The following is a 6,434-nucleotide window of genomic DNA, read 5'->3' as shown; positions in this document are numbered from 1 at the left end:
GGCCAGTACAAACTCACTCACTTGGGGTGTGGGGGGGGAGTCAGACCTTGATCGGCATGCCTGTTGGCTACCTCTGTCCCTCTCATCTCGACATCAGTGGCTCAGGTTGGGGGAGTCTGTACTGCCTCCTGCAGTGCACAGCAGCGCTGCTGGACCACCTTTATCTCCTTATTTTCCTGGGCCCTCTCCAAATCTTTCCTTTCTATGATCTCACATTGGTTTCTAAGGAGAAACACTGGCAGCCAAAAGGCACCCTCTGATTCCCCTTAGATTTTGGGAACCCCAATTTCTTGAAGTGGGACAACACGTGGTGACCTATTTTCTCAAGATGTGGATCCAGGAGCTTGGACCAGTCTACCAGTTTGCGGTGATCCGCCAGCATGCTTGCCAAGCTTCCTAACCCTGCACTCTCGTCAGTCCACGCACAGATCTTGTTCTCCCTGCCTGCACTCGATTTCCTGCACCGATTCCAAAGCATCTCCACTGCAGCTGTGTTCAGTCGGAACTCGAAGGACCCTGCTCACTGCACCAATTATTATGTGTGTGAAACTGATTCGAGGGGTCCCAAGGGTGGCGAATTTGAACACAGTTGTCTTTTATTGACACATGTAGTGAAGTCGCACGAGGAATAAAAGATACACACAGACACAAACTCGCCGGATTAATCGATACACTTGCAACCACTCATGGATAGAAAACTTGACAATCAACTTGTCACGTACGATACCTTGAACAGGTCATTCATTCACTCATTGATTTTGGATGCCTGTGGGTGGTAGGGGATATGCAGGTGGCCCCAAATACTTGGCATCACCACCCATTGCTGGTCAGACGTTACCCGATAGGGTATTCCACATATCGAGCACGCTTAAATGGTGCTTGGTCGGCCCACTGGCAGGACATCCGAGTATGTGCTGACCATCATGAGATCATATCACTTTTTATTTTGGCAGGGGAGAGGCCTGATATGGTCAATTTATCAGACTTGGTCAGCTCCCGAACCCCAGCGAATGTGGCCCTTGGTTTTAATTGCTGACAAATAGGGCATTTGGCCATCACAGTTCTTGCAACATCATGAGACCCCCAGATCCTCTGGCCATCATAGTGCCCCCATATGCCCACATTTATGATGCACCAATGCTGCCAAGGCTCCGGGGTCTCTCTGCTTGGGGAAAAAAGTGGCAGAGCATATTTGAGCAGCTCAGTCCACAGTGGCATCGCGTCAGCTTCAGCGGTTTTCCTGGAGGTGTGTCCATCCACGTGGTGGACCCTGACTATTCTTTTGTTGTTCCACCTCTCAGAAGATCTGCCAGTGCTGTTGTCCTCAGAGCAGGCAGCCATGGATCTGCCTCCCTGTCTCCTGACGCCGACCCATCCACACTGACGTGCTGTTTGGCACAGCCCAGAAATCCTGTTGCACTGATCGGAAAAGAGGCTCCTGGGCCCGCCTGGTTGTCCCTTTTCGGATCAGTGCCACAGCTGCCAGCTTGGACAGTTGGCTCTCCCCTCCACCTCACCCTCTTGTGTCAGTACTTTATCTGTGGTGGGCTGGAGCGCTCCCACTTTACACCGTTGTTTTTCGCACATCCACCAGCCGGAGCCGTCAGTAAACCAAGCTTTTTCCTGCTGTCCAGCATCGAGGGTGTTGAACGGTTTGCCCCAGGCCATGGTGCCAAGCTCTTCTCGGGGTCATTCAAGTGGGAGGCTGTCACTTTCGGACAGGACATGATCTGTTCTTGCAAGTGGCTCAGCCCTTCGGGCCCGGCCGCTGTGCGGTCTGCCATGTACCACTTCTTCGGTCCGCTGTGAGTGGCATCCGCAGATTTAACCCATCACATGTTGGGGAGGTGTGGCTGGAGTGTGACTGTCTCTGCTGCCATCTGGTTCTCTGTGGTGAGCAGGCGAGCATCTGACACTCAGATGGGGAGTGGCGGGAGGCAGCTTCCAGGAGGGAATTGAACCAGAAGCTGTGTGGGACTCGGCGACCTTGCCTCTTTTGCTCGAGGCTCCACGAGGCCATTGTCTTCATTGCAGAGACAAGTCATTCAAAGGGTCTTCCAGTTTTGAGGGGTTGGGGGGTGCTTGTGGTCAGTGGCAGTGGTGTTGAACAGCGTGTTTTGCCATTTAAGAAGCCATTTGTTGTTCAGGTCATCAATGAAGCTGAGAGTTTTTTTTTCTGGGCAACATTGTACAGTAGATGGAGGGGCAGGGTGAGATGGGGAATATGTTGGCACCAGTAACCTAAAAGACCCACAAAACTTTGTGCCTCAACTTGTTGGTGGGCCCCGCAATGAGGATTTTGCTTTGAGAAACCATTGATATTTCTCTGCTGCCTGGATGCTCAGGAAAAGGACTGTTGGACTAGGACCCTGGACCTTTTCCAGGTGGTGCCTCCCTGGTGCCAGTGTCTGGGGTGTTGCTGCTGGTGTACAAGACATCCTAAAGTGGGCCAGAGGTTGTGGTACATGGAGATACCAATGACATAGGGAGGAAGAGGGAAGTTCCTGAAAAGTGGGTCCAGGGCGTTTGGTGAGAGCTGAAAAGAAATAGCATGAAGGGAGTCATGTTGGGATGACTGTCTGGGCCATGCAACAGTGAGAGCAGGAACAGAATGAGGTGGAGGATGAAGGCGTGGCCTGAAGGTGCGGGTTAAGAGCTCCTTGAGGGCATCCTATTTGCCTTTCTTGGGAGGCTGATGTCAGAAGTCGATGAGCCTTGCTGCCATGTCCTGATGAGCAAGAACATCGTGGAGGAGTAATGGATGTCATCAGCGGTGATCTCTTGGAGGTGGAACTGGTCCTTGGCCTGTTTGAACCCCACGTGTAGCTGCGAGATCCAGAACATTGACAGCTTCAACCAAACCATCTGAAGAGCCGCCTGGACCGTGATCTTCACGTCCAACTGAAGGGCTGGGTCCTGCTGAGGTCACCACTGTAGCAGTCACTTCTGTTGAGGAGAGAAGGGGAGGGGTTAGGATATTGGGGATGGGTGTGGGGGGTGGTTTCTTTATTCTTTCTTTTATAGATGCCACACATTCGATGAGCATTATTATTAATTGTGTGAATTTGTTGTGATTTTAAGTTTATAAATATATTTTTTAAAATGATCGGCTGGACTACGAGTGGCAGATAGGATCATGGGGACTCTCTCACCCCAACCCACCCTCCCCAAATATCAATGGGATAAACCGGGTTCATTGTCAACGTCGTAGAGGATCCCTTCCACCTGCCCACAGCATTTGGCAGCTCTTCTCGTCGGGAAAGAGGTCGAGGAATATCGGAGCCAGTAGCACCAGGCCCAGAAACAGATTCTTCCTGCGAGCAGTGAGAATGGAGAATGATGGATGACCGGCTCAGACAAAGACTCCATGACTCTACGATTGATTCAACAGAATTTATTTCTTTTTTGGGAGGGACTGCACGTGTATCATTTGTCTCTCTGTGCATAGGTCCGGTTGTGTGTTTGCAGAGGTTTCCACCATGAACACAGTTTCCTCGGGTTAAATTTGAACGGGTACAGAGGAGCTTTCCTGGATTGGAGAATGTATCTCATGAAACAAAGTTGACTGAGTTCGGGCTTTTCTCTTTTTCACCCCAAAATTAACTTTATTCTAAAATTATTGACCAAGAGGACAACTGTTCCACGTCTTTTCTCATCCTCGTGTTGCATGCCTATATTCCCTTCACTGCACACGTTCTCTGTTTAACATCATTCCACCACTTTGACACCTTGTGGTTACTCCCTGCACTCTGTGGTTGAAGGGGTTCCCCTTAGTCTCCGCCCCTCAAGACCCGGAGGATTAGAGTCCTTCCCGACAGCGCCCTCGTGTTGGCTGCACCAAGCCTCAGTGCATCTCTCAGAAACCTGGAATAGGCCGGTGGGCAGCGTTCCCTCACCCACATCTCCATGTGCTAAAAGACCAGGAGGTTAACGTCGAACAGTTATGCCCTTCGAACCTCGATGTTGTTCTGACCAATCAATTCCACGCAAAATAAAAAATAGACCCTTCCTCCTTCATAACCCTCCATTCTTGCAATGGAGGGAGTGCAGAGGCAATTCACCAGGCTGATACCTGGAATGGCAGGAATGACTTATGAGGAAAGATTGCGCAAATTGGGATTGTACTCGCTGGAGTTTAGAAGATTGAGAGGGGATCTCATAGAGACATATAAAATTCTGGCAGGACTGGACAGAATGGATGCAGATGGGATGTTTCCAAGGATGGGAAAATCCAGAACCCGGGGCCAGGGTTTGAGGATAATAGGCAAACCATTTAGGACCGAGATGAGGAGGAATTTCTTTACCCAGAGAGTGGTGAATCTGTAGAATTCATTGCCACAGAGGGCAGTAGAGGCAGGTTTATTAAATATGTTTAAGAGGGAATTAGATATATTTCTTCAGTATAAGGGTATTAAAGGTTACGGAGAGAAGGTGGGGATGGGGTCCTGAACTTTAAGATCAGCCATGATCTCGTTGAATGGCGGAGCAGGCTCAAAGGGTCGAATGACGTACTCCTGCTCCTATCTTCTATGTTTCCTTCATTCATGTGTCCAAGAAGCCCTTAAATGCCGCTAATATTTCAGCCTTCATCACCACTCCTGGCAAGGCATTCCTGGCACCCACAACTCTGTGTAAAACCAAGTACCCCTTATATTGCCCCTAAACATTCCTCCCTTTGCTTTGGGCTTCTCGTGTTTGCTTCTCTTATCTGGGTTTCAGGCAGAGCAAAGGGCAACTTTCACTGAGATTCTGGTCTTCCAGCAGTTCTGGATGTCTGTCTCTGGATGCTCTGCTCAGGGGACCACCCTGCAATATCTCATCAAGTCCTAGTCTCTGTGTCAGCTGGAATTCCATGCTGACCACTGCCTGATGGCCCTGTGGTCAATAGTGTTTGTCTATGCAACCATTCCCATGAAGGTGATGGGGCAAAGTCCTGCTGACTAGGACATTGTGTGGCATCAGGGCCAGACCAATCTTTCGCAACACCTGAGCCAGGTAGAACCTCAGCACATAGCGGCTTTTGGTGCCCTTGCACTTTGTTTCCAAGCACAGCCATACACAATAGCCATGCTGGTTAGGGTTATTCCCCCATTGATTGACGACGTACATTGTCCTCCAGACTCTATCCATTTTGGACCCCCACATGAATAGGAAATGTGTTTTGGGAATTGACAGGGTGGAGGTGTGGGGATGGGCCACACCTGCCTCACGTGCAGCAGTACCAAGAGCTCCTTGCACCTGATGACCGGGTTCTACCGGGTTGACAGACTTGGGCATCTCTGTGGTTCTCCCTGTCTCCTGGAACTGGGGGTCTCCTTACAGCTCCCCATCTCCTTGAGTTGGTACTTTGTTCTCCACCATCACCACAAGATAACCAAGACCCCTGGATGGAGGGCAGAGGCGCAGAGAGATCAGTGAGAATACGGGTAGTTTCAACAGGGTGGGGTCCATCCTGATGCTTGATAACAGGAGGAAACCAATGGGGAAGGAGGATGCAGGGCATTCGATAGCAGGTGGGGCAGGGTGTAGACATGGCAGCTGACTGGAATTGTCAGGGGGTTACTGAGACCTGGGAGAGGAGGGGAAGGAGGGTGCAATTGTGTTCTGACGAGAGAGTGCTGAGGGAGAGGCAACATGGGTGGAACCTCAAGGCAAGGGACCCCTGAATTTTTTGCAGGGATGGGCTCTGTTAATAGACTCCCAGATATCCAGCAAAGAGCATCTTTGTTCCCCTGCCATCAGGAAGGAAATATGGAGGAATAAAAGCAGAGAAGCCAGGGAGGGAAATAGCTTCTTCCCACAGGCCGTGAGATTGACAAGGCAACATGAGCTTGATGGGAGCTAAGAATGAAAAGGTGGAGAGGAATATGGACTGATTACAACAGCACAGCCAGCAGGACAGTGGGGCCGAAGGGCCTGTTTCTGTGTTGTCTATCTGGACCAGCCTTTTGAGTTCAAGCTTTAAAAGACCAAACCATTTTTAAATTTAATATCAATGGTATAGAATGAATCAAGAGACAAGATGTCTGTCCAGCGGCAAGCATCAAAGGCACTTCCTGAAACGGAGGCTCTGAAACTACAGGGAGGTTCTGGCCGGAATGAGGTCCGGCTTCCTCTGGAAGGAGGAGAGGAGGCAGGGATAATGTGGGGGAAGAGTTGCCTTCCTACATTCACCTCCCATTTCCTCTACACCGTACCCCTCTTCATTTCCCTGCCCATTCCCCTCCCTCATCACCTCCCCATTTCCTGTGCCCCGATCGCCGCCCACGCTCCCCTCCCCAACCTAACCCTAACCCCTAACAATCCCTAAACTTAACGTTAACACTACCGATACCCTTAAACACTACACCACGTCCCCAACCCTAACTCTTATTTCCACCCTGTCCTCTAACCCTATCCCTACGCTGTCCCCTAAACCCAACCCTAATCTTACC

The sequence above is a fragment of the Narcine bancroftii genome, unplaced genomic scaffold, assembly GCF_036971445.1.
Source record: "Narcine bancroftii isolate sNarBan1 unplaced genomic scaffold, sNarBan1.hap1 Scaffold_114, whole genome shotgun sequence".
NCBI lineage: Eukaryota > Metazoa > Chordata > Chondrichthyes > Torpediniformes > Narcinidae > Narcine > Narcine bancroftii.
Note: the sequence above shows the minus strand (reverse complement) of the source record.